The following is a 22566-nucleotide window of genomic DNA, read 5'->3' as shown; positions in this document are numbered from 1 at the left end:
TTCACGGCAAGCCGAGAGTTGCTGAGGTCTCCCCGCATCGAGTCCGCTCGATTCGACTCCGCCCCCGAATTCCGCTGCTGAGTATCAGAGTGTCCCCCGATACAACCGCACATCCGACCGAGCACCGGGGTACACCTCAATCGGCCGAGCGCACTTGGCTTCAGCCTCAGCTCTGGCAGAAAGCTTTCTCCACTGAAGCCTTCCGCCAGAGCTGGGGCTCTCTCCGGCTGGCCGAGTTCACTCGGCACTCCGTCAAGGCAAAGGACACGTCTCCGCCAGCCGAACTCGGTAGGGAACGAGTACCTCCGTTCTCCAACTTGAGTAGTCAGAAAACTTCGCCGCAAAACTTCTCCCTCGCGAACGAAGACAACGCACGCGGTCACGCGCGTACGGAATTTAAAGCATTTAAAGGTCCGCGAATACACGTGCGATACCGCCACACGCCCCGCGCGCCTCGCATCACCATACTACGTAGCGACATCAGTATCGCGCCGACCACCGGAGCGATACCACATCTGTATAAAAACTTGTAAACACGCGCCGATTGCCGTTTCGTTCACGGCCAATTCTATTCACGTTCTTTCGGCATTTGTGCATGTCCACTCGGCTATTTATTGTTATTTCTCTCGTTATTTCTAATAAATTGTTATTATATACTAATTTCGTTTACGAGCTATACTTAACTATACTATATAACTATAATTTAACACCACTATTCTGTCTCCAACGTCCTCGCTTCTCCTCCTAGTAAACCGCGCGGGAACGCGAGCCCATTTTAAACATAAAATGGAAGAGAAAGAATTATTGGATTTTCAAACCATTTGAAATACCAGATGCAGAAGAAATAGAGCTTACTGACGACGAAAAAAATTAGGCATACAATGTGAAAAAATGTCATAACGTCGATAATATCTCGGTAGAATATATAAAGAAAAGCAATTAAATTTTGAAGAAGTAGTAAGACAAATTCAAGAAGAAGTGAAAGAGTGAAACAAAGGTTTCGAAATTTTTGTCAAAATTTCATCCGATGCTTATGTAAACAATTTATGCAAATAAAACTACATCACCACAAATCTATTTCTTGCGTAGTGTTGTGATAAGATATTATGACACGAAATATAAATATTGATTAATAAAATATATTCATAACATTACAATAGCTACCATAAGCACTGCAATAGCTGCCATACGACCAAAATTAAATAAACGATATTTTATAAAAATAATCATTTCTTTATTTATAACTTGTTTTTAATTGTCCACGGTATTGCATATATTCTTTGACATATCATCAAAAATATTTGAATACTGTTTAATAAATCCACTATTATTATTAAGATTATGATTATGCTTATGATTATTAATAAGAGGAAAGAGAGGCAATGAACGAGCGAAAACGAAATGACGTGACAAAAACAAATTCGAGTAAACAATATTTATTTTGAAAACAATAATTAGCAGAGTCACCTTCAATATAAATTTGATATTGTACGTTTCTGCTTTACGGAGCCTTCTTCAGTAATTTTTTTTAACAAAAACGATAAAAAACTGACTATTAACTCTTAATTTCATTCTTATAATTAATATTATTCACATTTTTATAATCTTTTATCTATTTGCGCTTGAATCTAAATGTGGCGCATTCTAATTTTACCGAACTAATTTTTATGCATTTACAATTCCCTTTCGTTTTTTATCGCTTGTTCATTGGTCTCTCTTTCCTCTTGTTAATACAAGCTGTCTAATACAATTTTGCTCTGATGATTATTATTATTATAATAAAAAGTATTTGAAAAGTATAAAACAAGTGTTAAGAAAGTACAAAAAAGTTTTTATTTCAATAATTATTGTGACACTGATATTGTACTGACGAGTTGCATCATATTCACCTTTAATGTTGTCTTGCGCAGCTAACATGGTATGAGATGAATAGTATGGAGCGCATATATAAAGGTATTTCTCGCTTATTTCCCAAAAATGCGATTTCGGAAAAGGACTTTATTATATACCGTTGTATTTAGCATAAAATGCTCTTGAATTTATGCTCTTATAAAAATTTAAAAATTTTTGAAAATTAAGGGGGAACGGTGGAAGGGCTCGAAAATATAACATTTTTCAAAAATTCAAATACGTCATTGTAAAGTACATTAAAGTAAAACTTCTGTTTAAAACTTTTTTTGATATCTTTAACGGATATTTACTCGAGAGAAAAAAACCAATTTTTTTTAAGGGATGGTTTCACCCTCTTAACGTTCGAGAACGCAGATAAAAAAAAATATGTGTCTCTTATTTTTGTCCATATTTTAACATATTCGAAGCTGATTCTTCTTTTTTGCTTTTGAATAAATGTGCTACACAAGCACTTGGTAATAAAAGTAATGCTCCAAACATTACCAATTATATTTTATGCCATTGATAACAATTCATTTTGCTTGAATTTATCTCTCACTGTCATTTGATAATTACATCCGCAATTTTCTCGTCAATTGGTCACCATGTGCAGTTTATGTTCTCTTACGTACGCGCATACGCAGCCTGAATTTCCAGGGAAGCATAAACAGGAGGAAAGAAAAACAACAGGAAAGAAAGGCCAATAAACGAGCGAAAATGCAGTGACAAAAATAATTTCGGGTAAACAATATTTATTGTAAAAACAACAATTAGCAAAGAATCACATTCAATATACATTTGATATGGTACGTTTCAGCTTCACGGAGCTTTCTTCAGCAAATTTTTCTTAACAAAGGCAATAAAAAACAAAAGTGAATTTTAAATAAAAATAATTAACAAAAAGTAAAGGACTAGTAAGAGTCAAGCGCGGATCTTATTGCGTATAATTTAATAATAATTTGAATTAAAACATATACAGTAATGTAATAAGCGAACTCGGCTCATTTTCAAGCCATCTTTAGCGCAAAGAAGCAATCTTACAGAAAAATAGGAGAACAAAAAACCAGTGTCACTGGCAAACAATCAGCAAAATTGTGGCTCGTAAGCAACACCCAATGTGTGTTCCCAAACGAATCCTCGACTATGAACCCAGTTGCATGACATACATTAAATATTTTACAATATATATATATATATATATATATATATATATATATATATATATATATTGTAAAATTTTTTTTAATAATAAAAATAAATATCGTTTTAACGATATCAAGATTTTATATACTGTGTATATATACTGTATATACTGCGCATATATATATATATATATATATATATATATATACATATATATATATATATATATATATGCATATATATATATATATATATATGCATAAGTTTTTTCCAGTTTTTTAGTAAAAAAAGACACGTAATTTTCAAGGGAAATTAATTTTTTTTTATTCAAAATATTGGCCATCAGCTTCTACACATTTCGCTCATCTTTCAGGTAATTTATGAATACCATGCCAGAAAAACTGCTTGTCTTTTGCGGCAAACCATTCGTCGAGCCATTTTCCAACTTCCTCGAAATTGCTGAAGTGCTGCTCTGCGAGCGCGTGCCCCATTGATGCGAAGAGGTGATAGTCAGATGGCGCCAGGTCTGGGGAGTACGGCGGGTGTGGAAGGATGTCCCATCCAAGCGATTTCAAGATGTCTTTCACTGGTTTTGCTGTGTGAGACGGCGCATTGTCATGTAACAAAATCACTTTGCCATGTCTTCTGACCCTTTCCGGTCGTCTTTCGATTAATGCGTGGTTTAAATTAATCATTTGTTGGCGATAGCGTTGTGTATTAACGGTTTCGCCGGGCTTCAAGAGTTCATAATACACAATACCGCTCTGGTCCCACCAGACACAGAGCATGGTCTTCTTGCCGAAACGATTTGGCCTTGGTGTTGATGGACCGGCTTCGCTAGGTGAAAGCCACGATTTTTTCCGCTTCGGGTTTTCAAAATAAATCCATTTTTCGTCACCCGTCACAATTCGATACAAAAATGATTTCCTTTCGTGGCGTTGAAGCAGCATTTCACAAGTGACTTTGCGATTTTCCATTTGACATTCATTCAAATCGTGTGGGACCCATTTACCGAGTTTATTGATCTTTCTCATTGCTCGTAAACGTCTGCTGATTGTTTCTTGAGATACATGTAATGCTTCTGCTAATTGCCGTTGAGTTTGAGTTGGGTCATCATCCAATAACTCCTACAATTGCTCGTCTTCGCATTTTTGTGGTCTACCAGAGCGCTCACTGTCTTTCACATTGAAATCACCACTTTTAAATTGTCGAAACCATGTCTCACCATGTTCTAATCGATGGAGCGTGTTCACCATATGTTTCTACCAGCAAACGATGACTTTCAACAGTCTTTTTCTTTTGATTAAATAAAAAAAGCAATGCGTGCCGCAAATGTTCTTTTTCAGGCACAAAACTCGACATGATCACTGAACGATAAAACAAAGACACTAGTTTTTGGCGGACTCAACTTGTATGTGTTTGTAGTTTTAAATGTCAGACGAACAAAATGATGTATGTGTCAAATTAATACGCTGCGTACTTTTCGCTGGCGACATCTCTTAGTTAAACCGGAACAAACTTATGCATACACCTGGTATATATATATATATATATATATATATATATATATATATATATATATATATATTGTAAAATATTTAATGTCTACACCCGAGATGTAAGACCGATCGCGGTCATTATTACATACATTGTTTATTACATATATTATTTTATCACACACTAATATATGAGGGCAGTTTAAAAAGTCCGTCAGAAAGATAACATCACTGTTATGTCGGGGTTATTTTTAGTTAGTAGCATTTCTTAAAAGAACACAGACCAAGTTTCAGCCAGATTGCTCTATTTCTCTGTATTTGGCGTTTGTCTGAATCAAGGAAGTCGAATGATTTCTAAAAAATGGATGAAAAAGAAGTTCGTGTGTTGATCAAGCATACTTTATGAAAGGCAAATCTCAGGAGACTAAAAAAAAACTTAATAAACATTATAGTGAATCTACACCTTCGATTAGAATAGTTTATAAATGATTTCAAACGTTTCGGAGTGGCATATGAACACAAGTGACGCTGAACGTTTTGAACGCTCTGTTGAGGCTACTAGAAATCATTGATAAAATCCATGATATGATAATGAATGATAGAAGAATCAAGATGTGTGAGATTGCTAGTGCTGTGAGCATTTCGAGTGAACGGGTACATAATAGTTTGCAACATTTGGGTATGAAAAAGTTATCTGCAAGATGAGTGCCGCGATTGCTCACAATTGATCAAAAACGAAATCGTGTGAAGTGTTTCAAGGAATGTTTGCAGCTGTTGTTCAGTGGAATCCACGAGACTTTAGGCATCGTTTCGTCTTTGTGGATGAAACATGGATTACTACATGCCTGAGACCAAAGAACAGTCCAAACAATGAATTGCCAGCGAGGAATCTGCACTAAAGAAGGCGAAGACCATTCCTTCAGCCGAGAAGATTATGACGACTGTCTTTTGGGATTTGCAAGAAATAATAATTTCATCGACTATATGGAAAAGAGTAAAACTATTACAGGTGATTATTATTCATCGTTATTGGACTGAAAACTGAGTTGCAAGAAAAACGTCCACGATTGAACCACAAGAAAGTTCTCTTTCATCGAAACGCACCAGCTCATCCGGAGTTTTGGCAGCAAAATTGATGGAGTTACGGTTCCAACCAATGATGCCAACTCGGGACCACTACAGCACGTTACAGCACAAACACAAGCGAGTGGTCGTGTACGTGTACCTGCCACACTTTGGCTAGCGTCGGACGGTAGAAGGACACAGACGTATGCTCTATTGTCTCTTTTTTTCCCGAACATCGTCTATGTATATGAGCGGCCACTGTCATGCTATCGTATTTGGACGCTTATATACATATACTAATATATATATTTTTATGAATTAAATATTATAACTATATTTATTAATTAAATAAATATATAATATATAAAATGGATATAGAAAATAAGTATTTAAATTAAATAGTAGAAACACATTAGATTTATAAAGATATTAAAAATAATTAAAGAAATAGACGAGTAAGCAGAAGCATAAATAATTAATAAATAATAGAAATCCACTCTTGATCGACATTTACCTTACCTTTTTTTGCCTTTTTTTTTAAAGTTTTGTTATTGATTTTGAAAGAAAAGCTTATTGATATAAGAAATATGGAATTAAAAATTAATTTGTTTCGTACTATTTCATATCATTCTGTTAATATTTCTTATTTTGCTAATTGCAAATATATGTGGTAACTTAAGAAAAAAGAAATTATTCTTGTACGCGTGCGATTGTGTGTGCGTGTGCGGTGCGGTTGTGTGTGCGTGTATGACTAAGCTGCGGTTGCGGGTACGGATGCGAAAAATAATGATAGTAATGAACTTTGTGAGTTGCTGTCGCGAAGATCGTTGTGACAGTTGTTCGTGCTTTGACAAAAGGTTAGGACAATAGTGTAATAGTATTATATTAATAGTATTATATAATTTTTGTCGAGCGCATAACTTTAAACTTGTTCATGTCTGCTTGCACTTCTCAGTATTTTTTGGAATGAGATAAACATATATTTTAGGATTAAATAAAGAAAGACCTAAACATCTAAGTGCACAGAGTGCCCTTATTAACATATATAAAGACATATATTTTTTCTATTAAAAAATAACACTTTCATATAATAATTTTTCATATACACACTTCGCATACACTTGGTGACTTTTTTATTTTCTTATAAAAAGTAAGTTTTGAAATATACCCATCTTTTGTTCTCTCTTTTAAATTTAAAATTTTTTCTATCTTCATAAATCGTATAATTTGTATAATTATTTAACTTGTTTCTTAATCTTAAAAGCAATTTAATTAAAAAAGACAGACAATTAAACTAATAACATTATGTTGATGACGTATACTTGAATCACATCGACATAGTGAGATTATTAAGAAAATAGATGATAAACATGCAAATATAATATACGTTACCTAGGAAAAGCAGAAGCAAATAAAAATTATAGCGGAAAAGCAAAAAATTAAATTCACAACAAAGTAAAATGTAGAATGGTAAAATAATAAAAAATACTTGCAAATATAGTTTAAAATAATGTATAAAACAAAAAAGAGAAAGTAAAGAAAAATATTATAAAATATAATGCGCAAAAGAAGAGTATCATTTTTTTTAAACCTATATAAAATAAAATTTCGAAAAATTTGCAAAAATAGTTCTCACATCCTCTCTGTATACTACTATGTATAATAGCTGCGATCACATATTGCAATGATTTTAAATGATTCTCTCCATCATTGTCCATCGATATAGAATTCTGAAAAGGCATTCTACAACATTTTGCTAATGCAAAATGCAAAATGTTAATACTTCGTTCCAAATGAATATAAACGAATTCGTTGCTTAACACTTATATACTCGAAGAGCCGAAGATACTATATCGATATCATAAAAGTTAGCAATTTGTAAAAATTTTTTTACAGCTAAACGATAGAAAATATTATTCATAAAAATGTTAAAGACAATACAGATAGATCCATCGTAAGATACAGCAATTGTCGCGTTCATCTATACTTAACGATATTTCGAATCTTGAAGTGAATCTTATAATACGATATGAGGACGATTACTACCTTTATTATTACGCGATATAGACACACGAATGAAAGAATCAACTTCACGATTTTCGTTTATGATGAATCCGTTATCATGAATCTGTTTTCCTGCCATTCTATTAAAAAACTGTTGAAGAGGTTTACTCGACTTTCTACAATATTTCCTAAAAATAGACATATTATTTTCATAAGAGAAGGCAGAAAATGAATCCAAGCTACCAAAATGTTTGACATTGTCAGTGAGATGAAGGAGTCCGTAAATATTATATGTATGAAAAGTTGAATCATAAAGAATTTGTTCTTCAATATGAAGAACAAATTTCTGTAGCGCTAACTCTGCAAATTTTGTTGTCTTGGTGATTTTGAAACCAAAACTCTAATAGCAGCATGTAAGAACAAGAAATGTTTATACAATTGTTTATCCAATAGACCATACATTATCACTGGATCCGTATACAACAGAAATTGACAAAATTCAATTGTCTTATATTTAGAATAATCAAGAGGGATCTAGGATGTCTCGCGAAATCCAAAGGACAATATGTTCTAAGAATATTTCACATATAATGGAAATAGATCTTCGGAAAATTTCGATAGGCGTGAATATTTACTATGGATCCACGCAGACAAAAGTTTTTTTCATTACTCCCAAACATACAAGATGCATATATTCGAAAGGTACTTGTGAAACCATACAACCCATTGGTAACGATAATAATGAGCTTTTACTATTTTTGTGATGATCCTCATTTAAGCATCTAGTATACTCTTCATCAGTTTTAGAACATGATTAATACTAAAGATATAATAGGACTTTCCGTATATATATATATATATATCGCAATATATATATATATATATATATATATATATATATATATATATGCACTTAGAACAAAGTTGGCTAGACACATGGCTACGATTTAAAATGAAAGCATTAGCATAGCTGATGCATCAGCTATGAAACTTCTTAAACGTATTGATTAAATTTTTCAAAAACGATATTAGGATCGTATGTTATTTCTATTGTGATCTTTTGTTAATCTTTATAGATATCTATAACTATAAGCTTTGTACACATATGCATATTCACAATTCTGCATTAAATTGGTCAAATTGGATACCTGGATGGGTACTATCTAATTTATTCAAATTACATCCATCCGTATTAAAATCTAATTTTAATTTCTTGACCGTTGGAATATTGCAGAGATTTTCTATTAATTTTGCTTCAAGATCGAAATGGATATACTCCCCTGGTTCTACGTTGACTACAATAGCAGGATTTCGCGGTGTATTGACAAAACTACTAATCTTTCAGTAAATCAAAGAAGCAGGAATGTGTCTGAAGAATATCTGAACAGATAATATACTGTTGAATCTGGATTAAATGATTACTCAAAGCAAGATACTAAACATTCGCGAAATAATAATTCAAAAGAATTAGATGACAATGAGGATATGTCATGCCATTAGAAACACATAAAGAGAAAAAGGAAAGTTTATCTTCTTCCACATTCATATTATGTTTCATATTAAAAGTATCATTTATGAGATTCATGTCAATGGAAGAATTGCAATCCGTAATTGACGGAATATGAATATCTTGTACATTATTCTTAATATTGATAATAGTTTTAGAAGAAAAAGAAGACTGATTTTGCACAGTTATACTTCTGATTTCAGACATAATTCTATTACGCTGTCTCACCGATAATTTATTTATTAACTTTCGCGAAACGGACAATTTAATATTGGTCCGCTGCATATGTAGGGAGCGGAAGAAAATAGAAACTCTAGAAACAATCAGGAGCATTTTGAAGGAACTTCTGGAGCGACCAATCCGAGCAAGATCAACCCCTCCAATGGACGGCAACCAACAATCAGGAACATCCTGAAAAGGAAAAAGTAGTTAAACTATATTGTTACGTCTAAGGGACTTCACGAATTCTTCTCTTTCGAAGAAAGATAACGACTGCTAATCGGGAAACGAAGCGCCTCAAACAATCTAGAAAGATTCTAAACAAATATACAAAAATTCCTCTCGAGACACGTCTCGCCATCAAAAAATAATTCTTTGTGAAAGACAGCTTTGTCGGCGCCGACAGATTTATAACATACTGTTGCGGCCGTGCGGTATTCCGTTCGGCGCTGCTAAGAAATAATCAATATCAATCGATAAGAGTTCGAATAGAGGATCGGCCCTTGGCAACGCGTCGTTCTCCGACTGGTTTTTCAGATTTGACGGCCGGATTCTGCGGTGGCCGGACGCGTTTCTGTACCGTTGGTTTAATAAAGAGCGAGTCTTTCTTAAAACAGTGTTCTTCCTTTCCGAGAGCGCTCCGCCGAGTATCGCGATCACGGGAATTAACGCCGCGAACGCGACAATTTTGGGGGCTCGTCCGGGATCGAATTTTTCGATTCGTGTGTGTGTGTGTAAGAGATAATGGCGGAGCGACAAACAGAAGAGACGGGGACTGGACAGGAAGAGGCGAAAAGTCGGAGAGTAATCTCTGCGAGAAAAAGGGCCTGTACTCGAGCGGAAGGACCGGAGGCGTCTCCGAACTTGGAGGAGATTCTTCGCTTAACGCTGGAGGAGCTTCGCTCTCTGAGGGAGGAGCGCGCTCGTCGAGAGACAGAAACATTTTCAATGCCCGGTCTGCAGGAAGAGATTTCGCAACGTCCGATATCAGGCCAGTCATTTCCTTTTTCAAATTTTAATTCCGACTTGAAACTTAAGCCCGATATTTACGACGGTAGTGTTCCGTTGCGCGAATATCTTACGCAGTTTAATTTAATTGCGCGGGCGAATAATTTGGGAAACGCGAAAAAGGCTGTTGTAATAGCGTCATGTCTCCGAGGAAAAGAGCGTGCGAGTTTGGAAGGGGGCACGGATTTTGAGAACTCTCAATTTGAAAATTTGGTCGCGCGTTTAGAGCTACGTTTTGGAGAAAATTTATCCTCGCAAAATTATTATTATCAATTTACGAATCGAAAACAGAAATTCGGAGAAGATTTAGCTGCATTAGGCTCGGATATCGAGTGTTTATCTCGATTAGCTTATCCTGAATGTTCTCCTGGAGTTCGTGACAAAATTGCTTGTTCTCAATTTGTAGTTGCATTGTCTGATGTGAATGTTAAACAGACATTGCAGCTAGAAGGGTTAACGTCTTTGAGGGCCGCAGTAGAAAGGGCTTTGGCTATTAAAATTATTAGGGAGAATTGTTTAAAAGAGCGGAGAAATTTTGATTTTAAAGAGGTTAAAGATTGCTCGAATTATAAGAGCAATCCTGAAGAATTTTAAGTAGAGATTTTCGGGGCCCGGTTTTCCAATTTCGACATTACTTTTATTTCTTGTTAATTGTTTTGAGTTACTGTGTTCTGTTTTATTTTTCTTTAAGCTTCCTTCCGTCGTGAGAAGCGTCGTGGGGAGATCCTCGAGCCTGAGCTCCAAGCAAGATCTTCAAGCTCGTGCTTCAAACTGAAATGAAGTCTGCCTCGCCCCCGGTTTTCCGAGTCGTGGTTTTTCCGGGGGACGATGGGCGAATGCCGAGGCAGGGGCTTAGTGTGTCTTTTAGAAAGACGAAAGGGTCCACGACGATTACCCCCACTTTGCCCGAAAAATAGAAGAGAGAAGTGCGCAAAGCTCAAGACGAAGAGTCAAGAGTGAAACGCGCGAGAATTTCAAGAACAAGATTCTTCTGAAGAGTAGAGAAGACTGGGATTGGAAGTAGCGACGCCCGGTAACCTGAGGCAGCAGCCCAGGGTAGGGCAGGAAGTCGCCAGGAGAAGTCTTTTCTAAGAGGAAGTTCTTGAAAGAGGAAGAATTGTCGGGACGACAATTTTATGAAGAGGGGGGCAGTGTTGCGGCCGTGCGGTATTCCGTTCGGCGCTGCTAAGAAATAATCAATATCAATCGATAAGAGTTCGAATAGAGGATCGGCCCTTGGCAACGCGTCGTTCTCCGACTGGTTTTTCAGATTTGACGGCCGGATTCTGCGGTGGCCGGACGCGTTTCTGTACCGTTGGTTTAATAAAGAGCGAGTCTTTCTTAAAACAGTGTTCTTCCTTTCCGAGAGCGCTCCGCCGAGTATCGCGATCACGGGAATTAACGCCGCGAACGCGACAATACTAATAAAATTCGAAATATTAACAAAATCAAATTCTTAACGGATGAAAAACGCGTCGGATTGTTCGAGGGCGACTCCCCAAACTGGTGGGGAAACTAAAGAAACGCCAATCAAGAAGAAGCGATTAGCGGCCGTTGGCAAGCACATCAATGAATAATTGAGGGTGTGAAATGGTGGGTGAAATTTTCACTAACTAATTCCGTCATTCGCTAGGAAATCCGGAAACATAAAAACAACCACAATCCACAGAACACCGCTCCCCTCCTTCCACTATACTCGCAATTTTTCTAAACTATCATTCGACAGCCAACGCAGAAATTCATCACGCCCTCAGATATTCTCACCCTTCCGGAATCCTTTATAAACCATGACTTGGAGCGGATCACTCTCTCTTCGCTCCACACCTTCACGGACGGGACCATTCGAAGCTGTTGCCGAAATATATTTCCAGTTAGAATCTGTGCACGAAACTTTATTTTCGTGTGATTCACGATCCAGTCAACCCACCACAGCTCTCGTCTATCACCTACGCCCTGTCACAAAATAAGTCTTTATCTTTCTTTTCCGCGGTTGACTGGCTGTTTGGTTCTCAATCTTAACTTAATTGTTTCCTTAAATCACTCCACACATTCCAAATTGGCAAGTCGCCGTCTGACTCGGTGAAGCTGCCTCCCCCGGCTCCTCCAAATTGACAAGCCGCCGATGGACTCGGTGAAGCTGCCCTACCACAATTCCTCAATTCTTTCATCTCTCTCAAACTCATTCACTCTCTCTAACTTAACTCTTACATTTATCATAATGAATCAAACGAAAGTAACGGCCATCCCAAACAAATAAACAAAGCGGGCATTGCGACATTGGGAGAAACAAAACAAGCGGATTCGTCACGAAATGGTTGATCAAAATAGAACCAAGACTCGCAAATATTTCATTACAAGAGTATGCCACCGCCCTTCGCTCCGCGGCAGAATTCGAAAATCAGTGCACCCCAGAGAACTTCGACGTGGAGAAGTTCTACCATCTCGTCCGCTAATTTCCTCGATCTCCCACACATCCACCGGGAGTTTTCTACATAAAAAGAAAATTTAAGCTGACAACCAGTTTTGGGGACAAATCTCGAAACATCAATCTCACGACACCATCCCTATGTACATTTCCCATGATCCTCTTCCCTATCTCATTCCTGTCAAAGCTTTCCGCAGCGCTTACCCTAATCCTCCGCCACACCTTCAACCCGATCCCATTGACATGCTCGCCATAACCAACTTTTTGCCCCAATTAGAGCAATTGGAAATTTAGAGACAACCGGATTCTCAACTATATAAAGTTTTTTTTATGTAAATGAAAGTTTTGTAAACGAAAGTTTTCCATGTAACGAAAATATTTAAATGTACACTTTAACATTTGTATTCAGTTGCTATTTCATAGGAGCGTAGAGTTGAGATGTTTGTATTTCCTTTTTTTTATTATTAAATCATAGTTAATCCGAATTGTGTTTCATTTTATTTATTTTAAAAAAATCTTGACCCCGAATCATTCTCGGTGAGAGAATGCGCAAGTAAGCGCAAGTAAGAGTTATAGCGTCACCAAGGTTGACCCGTTTCCTGTGCTCTTAGAACGCGTTCGACTCGCAGATCGAGGTCGATCTGGGAAAGTAAAAACAATTCTGTGCGTCCACTCGAGTTCCCTCTCTGACCAAAAGTATTATCTCTCCTCTCGAACCTCGGACGTAACAGAACAAGAACAATTTTTGGGGGCTCATCCGGGATATTGAGTGCGGGATCTTTAGCGGGAATAAGTACGAGGTCAAGTTCGAATAAGTCCGAAGTAGATGAACTTTATAAACTCAGTTTAGAGAGTGGCGATAAACCCAAACCGGGCACATCGAAAACCGTACACACATCCACCCCTTCTAATCTCTCGCTTCCAAACACGCCACCTTTTTTCTGGAGGACACTTCGATAGCGGAGGAGCGATTCAAAACCGTTTGCGAAACATTTGAGTCTAACATTCCCACACTCGAAACATTATCAGCTAGTAATAATTCTGATATTTTTGACAAAAAAACAAAAATTTGGAATCTTTAAAAATGGCGCAAAATAATCCTTTCGCTACGCTAAAATACGTCGTCAACGCGATTTCATACTTTGACAAACAAAATATTCCATTGAATTATTTTATCGAGGGTTGCGAAGAAGCGAAATCTATGTTTCCCGATGAGGCCGAGCCTCAATTTGTTAAAATTATTACGCATATAATCGGAGAAGCACGTCGAACTCAGGATCAAGACTTTAACAGTATTGCTCAATTCACTAAATATTTAAAACAAATTTACGGTCCTTCGAAAAATGTCTATCAACTACAAGAGGAATTGGGATGTATCTATCAAGGGAACGATGAGGACATAATAACATACGCAAATAGAGTCAAAATTTTGGGAAAGCAAATACTCGAAGCATATCGAAGTTCAGGACCTTCTCTTCCTGAGAAACAAAATATTAAGGATTCATTAGAAAAGGACATGTGTACAAACTTTATCAAGGGATTAAAGCCAGAAATCGAACAAAAGAATGTTAAGAAATCCACAAATGGATGTTAAAGCAACCGTAGCCGACGCGATACGCATAGAAAGAGAATTACTCGCAATGTCAGATTTACGGCGGTAATATCGCAAAAACGCAAAATATTAGTTTACAACGCGAGACTTGCCAAATTTGTTATAAAGACGGACATTTAGCCAGTAACTGTAGAAAATTCATCCAAAATTTACAGCAGAATTATAAAATACTAATTTGTCAGATTTGTAAAAAACGTGGTCACGATGCTAGTAAATGTCGAATGCGCGACCCACAATCATGTCGAACTGTTAACGTAATACGAGCAAATACAATCATCTGTTGTGCTCTAAAACCAGTCATAACGCGAAGTCATGCCGTAGTACTAATCAAAATAAACCTTTCTTAATTTGTCAGTGGTGCGATAGACAGGGACATTCAGCTAATAAAAAATAGAAAATGCTGCTGAAAAAAACAAAATGAACAACGCGCGACAGAAAATAAATTAAGAATTATTTGCCAAAATTGGGGCATAATAATTCGGGGCATACTAAGAATTGCAGATCTCTGGATCTTGATGAATCGAATTACAAGCAGTAATAACATACCGTTTTGCCGATAGTGCAAACGCATTTTCTCGAAAATGCGAGTTACGCATCGCAAGTATTAGGTGTACAAAAAAGTTCTGATCTTTTTTTTGTAAAATTCAATCTTTATTCAAAAACAAACAAAAAATATTAATCAGCGAAATATTCCCCGTTTGCATCAATGACCTTTTGTCATCTTTCGGATAGCTTGCAAATTCCTTGACGATAGAAGCTCACCGGCTTCGAAGCGATAAAGTCATCAATGTATTTTCGTATCTCTTCAAATCTCACGAAATGTGTATCAGCCAAATGATGCTGCAGCGACCGGAATAGGTAGTAATCGGAAGGCGCCATGTCTGGGCTATACACCGCGTGCGGGAGAAGTTCCCAGCCTAACGCAAAGATATGGTCCTGAGTCGCTTTCGCAACATGGTCGAGCATTGTCATGAAGCAAGGTCTTTATCACTTTACGACGTCCTTGGCCAGTAAATCTCTTTTCTTCTAATGCATCGCTCAAATTGGTCAATTGTTGTTGGTAGCGGTCTGCCGTGATTGTTTCACCTGATTGTAACAATTCATCTTTCCAATCCCACCGGTAATACAACACATCTTTCCAATCCCACCAAATACAGAGCAAAACCTTCTTGGCGTGGATATTGGGCTTTGGCGTCGATGTCGAAGGTTGACCAGGGTCAACCCATGATTTTCTACGTTTAGGGTTATCATAAAGAATCCACTTTTCATCGCCTATAATGATTTTGTGCAGAAAGTCTTTTTTCCGGAACTTTGGAAGCAAAGTGAATGCAGTGTCACGCCGACGATTTTTGTTGTCTTCGGACAATTCATGCGGAACCCATCTGCCTTCATTCTGAAGCTTTCCCATCGTATGTAAACGTACGGAAATGCTTTGCTGCGTAACGCCAAGCTGTTCTGCAAGCTCCTTTTCAGTTTACATAGAATTTATATCCAGCAGTGCTTGCAATGCACTCGTTTCAATCTTTTGAGGGCGTTGCGGTTCATCTTCAAGACTGAAATCTCCTTGACAAAATTTTTGATACCATCTTTTACATGTAGTATGACTTACAGCGTTCCCTCCATATGCAGCACAAATCATTGCAGTGGCTTCAGCAGCATTTTTCTTCAGATGAAACGCGAAGTGGATGGAAAATCGAATATGCTCTTTTGTTATTACCATCGTGAACACTATTGATTTTTGAGGTTATGTGCATCAAACGCCAAACCGTATGGCATTTTAGAAAGCCAAATGTCAATGCTTTAAAACCACAAAAGAGCGGGAAGATATATAAAATTTAAATTGTTATTTCGGTTGTATGAAATCTAAAGTTCAGAACTTTTTTGTACACCTAATAATAATCGAAGAATGGCAAAAAATCCGGTAAAACTCCAACGGCCTCTCGAAGCCGGGTGTGTAACAGGGGACTGAACAGACTCCACTCCCGTCGACATCCTCGGCACCTCAATAAAAAACGCTCCGAACGGTAACGGCTCTGTAGCGGTAAACATACTCGATAAACATAGTCGCATGCCGATCGTCCAGGTAAAAATACAAAAAACAACCCCTCACATAACTCTTATGTTAGACATCGGTTCTGGATTTAATATAATTAAAGAAAATTTTATACCTGATGGGATACACATTAATTATTCTAACATTTTAAGACTAAATGAAATAAATAACTACCCAGTCTATACTCTTAGCGAAATTACGCTAACTCTTTTCGACTTCAATAAATTTCCACATAGTACCCAACGACTTTCCAATACCACAAGCTGGGATATTAGGACGATTTTTTCAAACAAACATTCTCTAAAATAGATTATGAAAACGGATACCTGGATGTATCAGGCCGTATCTTTCTTTTCACCGGAAACTATTATAGCACCCCCGCGGTCAGAATCATCCTTTTATGTAAGAATTGCTAAGTAGAGTATTGCCAGAAGTAGAGATAGGGTATTTACCCAAATCAAAAATAGCTAGGAATTTATTCTAGAGAAAGTATAGTTGAAAATGTTTCCGGAAAAGCATATATAAATATTGTAAGTACCCTGGACGACGAAAGAGCCGTATCCTGACTCCCCCCACAATGATAGCACATGGCCGTCACCTCGTACCCAATTTCTACTCAGGTACTTACCAAAGCAGCCGTGCCCGGTGAGCATCTGAGTGAACTGGTAGGTGATATTTCCATGCTATCTGTCCAGCTATGCCTCCAGGTGTGACCAGACAGCCCCAATGCTCGATACCTCGTCCTCCCTTTGCCACTCCACGATCATGGATCGCCGGGCCTGGCGTCTAAACACCTCAAGCCCGTCTCCTGACCGCTTCCGCCTCGGCAGCCTGGGCTCCCAGCGGATTTCGAGACGTCCGTCGTAAATACAGGCGTACATTTCCGCCAGGAGACGTATGGAAGCCATATCGGCCAGGAGACCCGTCGCCTGGTAAGAGATGGTCCTATAATCTCGGGCGACCCTGATGGCCAGCCGCCGCAGGACACTCCGTAGGAATTGTTTACTTCTGCGATCGCCTGCCAGGTCGCCCGCCACACCGGATCCCATACAGGGCTATCGATAGGACCATCCCCACATACAGGCGGTATATTCTACTCCCCGGGCCTCCTAGGTTAGGTAGCAGGCGGGATAATGCTCCTACCGCTCTCTTTAGTTGGGGGGCCAATCAGCTGAAGTGCTCGTTAAAGCGTCAATGATTGTCCAGTAAGGCCCAGATACTGAGCATATCCCTCGTCCGGATCCGGACAAAACTCTCACACGGAACTGGAGTGGTTTACTCCTCTGCCGAGGCTCATAAAACCACAAGGCCTCAATTTTTTGGAGAGCCACCTCCAGTCCCAAGGCGCGAATTCAGCGGACAGCCATAGCCGATCCCGCCTAGCTGCGCTTTTTGGCTTCCTGCCAATCCTTCCCCCAGGCGAGCACCAGTGTGTCATCAATGCAACATACATAGACCATGCTTGGGGGAATGTCCCACCGTAGCACTGCATTATATCCCAGGTTTCAGAATGGTCAAGAATGATCTTAATACGGACCTCTGGGGCACAGTACACTCGCTTCCTCACCTGCTCTCAGGCCGGGATACCAGCCACTGATCCCTCAGGTAGTTTTCGATCAACCGACGCAAATAAGTCTGCACTTGTGCATAAATAATTCTATTTCAAAGATATTTAACATTAGTTTGATATTAATTAGGCATAAAGTCATAAAAGAGTTTATTTAATAAGATATATTACTGTAAGAAACTAGTAGGGCTGTCAATGGATGGCGCCAGCGGTGCTATTCGTTACACGTCGGCACTAAAACCGACAACAGCGTCGTCTGAAACTCCGATCTGGATATGACAGGTAAATGCGGAAATTTGATGTAAAACCAATCTTTCTGGAGCATAAGCGAGTGCTCCTTTTTTGGCGAAGAGGCAAATGTAACGGTCATTGGACACTCTCTGCCGGCGTCCGAGACAGTAATCTCTTGCACGAGAGTCAAGTTAATATATCAAAGTTTCTACTCTAATATCGTTTATTTATTTATTTATTCGTTGGTATAAGATGTTGTACAGTGATATTACGTAAAATATATTTAGTGATTTTTTTATGTTAAAACACTGTGTTCATTCCAATATCCTGTTCCCGCCATTTTCTTGCCTTATAATTCGCTATGTGGCAAAGATTCCATTTTTGAACCACGACCGGAATAATGAACAATCATCAGGAATCGAGCGTTAATAGTTACAACAACAGATATCCTAATAAAAATCACGTTTATTCAAATTTAAAAATACGAATACAATTAATAATCCTACATTACAAAGAATTATTTTGCAAAGTTATGCTTTATATTTGCTTATTAAGTAAATTTTATGATACCTGAAGTTCAAACTATTTATAGTATAGTTATAGTATAAAAATTCATTTATTTAGATGTTTCACTTAATTAAAGCAAAACATGTAGATTTTAAGAGCGCATGCGCCAATACAAGAACAATCTTACGGGAATTAGCGTAGCAGGAAAAATTCGCTGTGCGCTAACGCCCTCTTAAAAAAGTTGCAACCAAAGTAGAAAACAAAATGAGAAACGTATCGATAAGATATTATTAGACGCACAGTGAATACATTTCGCTTTTTTTGTCCCAAAATATTATTAATGTTTGAGAATTTATACAACAGCAAATAATGTAAAAATTGATAAAGTAATAATAATTTACAAAAAAATAAAAATAGATTTAAGTTAATTTACGAAAAAAATTTACGAAAAAACTATATTAATTATATATATTATATTTATAAATGTCAAAATTATATTAAATAAAAAAATATATAATAATACTTAAAAACAATATAATTTAAGAACTCTGTATAATTAATAAATTAAAATAAAATTAACAAAGTGTTGCGAGGCAACCTAAATAAAGTAACCCGATTTTCGCGACATCGCCGACTAGTCAGAATCAAGGAATCCCAAGGATTTTGAATCCAAGAATTAAAATATGAATTAAAAATAATAAAGAATAATTCGCAAATGCGCCGATTGCAATTCGGCAAGGACGCTGACTCCGACAACACGTGTCGAAACACTGACGCATCAAACAACGTTTCGACACAAGGACGCGCCGAGGCCGCGTAACAGCGGACCGATAAAAGAGCGACGAGAGTATCAGGCGCGAGCTTAAAGTCAGAGGCACAGACGTACGAGCCGACGCGTAGGACTGTCAAGGAATTGTGATAGTTCGCGGGTGATTCGATAATAACGAACACCAAGTGTACAATAAAAGGTTTATTTTCAAACTGTGTGGCTACTTCTCCCTTTCCGTCACGATCCTCTTTCGTTGCGCCCGGACTGGCACAACAGATTGGTGGCAGTGGTGGGATCCTAAGTGCCGGAACACGAGGAAACAGCCATTACAACCCTTTCGAGACGTCCTGGAATCTGGAAGGAAAAGAGGACATGAATTGAGAATCAGTCGCACCACTCAGCAGGGACAGGTAGAGCAGCCAGCGAGCATATCAGCGACACCGGAGAAGGCGCCGACCTACCGCAACAAGCGAGCAGACACTATAGCATGCAAATTGTGACCGTAATGTAAGTCATAGAAAATTAAAAGCGAGTGCAATAGATATTAAGCAAAGCGGTAAAATAGATGATCGAACGAAGACATCAATCGAACATCCGTCGAGAGAAACGCGTCGTGGTTACATAGCGATACAGGCCGCCGTGTATTTATTGTTATTGTTAGTCCGAATCCTCCAAGCCCCGCACAGGCGGAAAATACGAGAGATCCACGTGATAACGTGCGTCGTAACTTAACGACTATTATTCCGATGATAGCTTAGAGAGCCAAACGGAATTACCGAATATTGTAATTGAACGCGTGTTCTCACTCAGTGACAGTTGATAACAGTTTACTGCCGAGTAATGAGAGATGCAACGATTTACTATGCCCCACGCCAGATCCGACGTAAGTGACAATACGAACGCAAGCAACCGCGGAGAATTTTCGCTGACATCCTACGATAGTAGCGTATTCGATCCGACCGAATTCCAAATCGCTTCGCGAGACGCAAGCCAAATAGAAATGGCAAATCAGCCGTCAGGCACGCCGTTACGACCGATCGCAGAAGAGCAACGTGTAATCGATATAGAGTTAGTGGACGAAGCAAAACAAATGAGAGCCACTTTAAATCAGCCACACTGGAAAACTGATCCAGAAATCTCGCGCGATTCGCGGGACATGATGCTCACCGAAATACTGGAAAGAATGTGAGCGTTATAGAATTGTTAAGCCAACTAGAAATGACAAATTACAATCGGGACACAGACGCGGAAAGTAATGAACCGAGAGAAATTGTACATGAGCATACGATGAACGACGTCCGGAACTCGCGAGATCCCGTGAATGCGTACATGCGATTAAAAGAAGCTCGCGACAAGATTCCGGAATTCGACGGAACTTCGCACAAACTGCCGAAATTTTTAAGCGCGGCAACGTATGCCATGAAAAACACAAATCCAAGAGAAAAAAGCGTGCTATTAGAAGTAATATTATGCACAAAATTAAAAAGAAGAGCCATGACCGATTTTCAAACGCGAGATATACGCGACTTTGCACAATTAAAGCGAGAGCTGGAAATGTGCTATCTCAGCAAAAAGAGTACCACACATCTGCAGCTAGAATTCAATACATTGAAACAAAAGCCGGAAGAATCGGCAAGAGCGTTCGAAGCGCACAGATAAATTAGCAATGGAGTTGTATAAGTCCATAATCGAAGGGCGACAAGGCAAAACAGAATCGATCTTAGAAGCTATACAATAACAAGCTTTATATAACTTTCAGCTAGGATTGCAAGATATAAAGTTGTTAGTGCGCGCGCAACATTACACGACGTTGCAAGACGCCATAGCCAGCACGAGTGCGGAGGAAAAATTTAAGGGACCAACAGGGAATTTCGGACGTCCGAAAGTGAATATACCCCATCCACCCGTCCGCGAGAATAGACTGCCGCAATGTCACAAATGCGGAAAAACGGGGTACTATGGCCGAGATTGCCGAATGAATAAATACGAGTCGATTCTCTCTACCACAACCAGACAGACAGTCGCGTATAAACACAATGAGTAAATACTGTACGCACTGCAAGAAAGCAGGACATAATTGTGCAGAATGCTGGATACTTTACAGTAAAACCGAAAAAGGCACCCGCCAATTCAAAAATAGTAATGCAAATAATAATGCGAATAAAATGCGAATAAATACTATGATAAAGACGAAGCGAGATAAATCGCGAAGAGAGAGCGCACTCAGCATCAAGCAGCAGTAGCAGTGAAGAAAGCGATAGACCGAAGGCTAGGCTTACGCGAACGGCCGGGAAATATCAAGTTGCACAAGTAACGCGAGGAGAAGCGCGCAACGAGCTAGAATTGGTAACATTATCAATAAAAGAAGTAAAAAACGGTAAGGCAACTTTTCTGCACCACTAGACACCGGTGCTACTCTCACCTAAATGAAAATCGAAAATTTCAAAAGCGAAACTCCGGTGCGTGAGAAATGCATTGCGTTAACCGGCGACAGGACATAAGATCCACACGCTAGGAAATTAACAATAAAATTAGGAAAAAAAGAAATTCATCACTCAATATACGTGGTGAGAGATGATTTTCCTATGGATTACGAAGGAATACTCAGAATTAATTTTCTAGCCAAACAAAGGCAATCATGGAAAAAAGATACTAAGTATCGGCAAAACAAATTAAAATTGCAACCATATCAAAAGGTACTGCTGAAACCACGTTGGAGCAAATATGTAATGATTACGGTGATATTTCATTTGGAAGGTGACTCACTCTCGCACACGATCGCGGTGCGACATGAGATCGCCACGCGTACGGATAGCACCGACGAATGTCCGACCGTACTGTCTGCCTGAGAAGCATAAGGCGGAGGTGAACAAACAGATAACGAAAATGCTCGAGGAAAAAATTATCTGACCAAGCACAAGTCAGTGGAACGCACCAATATTAGTTGTTCCGAAGAAGGCCGATGCGTCCGGAATATCTAAACTACGCATTGTCGTAGATTTTCGGAAATAATTTAACGATAGGAGACTCGTTTCCGTTACCGAATATCACGGACATCTTCAACCATCTC

The 22566-nt window shown here is 38.4% G+C and overlaps 1 pseudogene; it reads right to left on the bottom strand.

Annotated features, from left to right (window-relative positions):
* Positions 1 to 7611: 7611 nt before the first annotated feature.
* On the bottom strand, positions 7612 to 12500 carry LOC148936274 (uncharacterized; annotated as a pseudogene).
* Between the last annotated feature and the right edge of the window lie 10066 nt (positions 12501 to 22566).

The sequence above is a fragment of the Pogonomyrmex barbatus genome, unplaced genomic scaffold, assembly GCF_055798465.1.
Source record: "Pogonomyrmex barbatus isolate J1 unplaced genomic scaffold, ASM5579846v1 scaffold25, whole genome shotgun sequence".
Taxonomy (NCBI): domain Eukaryota; kingdom Metazoa; phylum Arthropoda; class Insecta; order Hymenoptera; family Formicidae; genus Pogonomyrmex; species Pogonomyrmex barbatus.
This window is presented reverse-complemented; position numbering and strand designations above follow the sequence as displayed.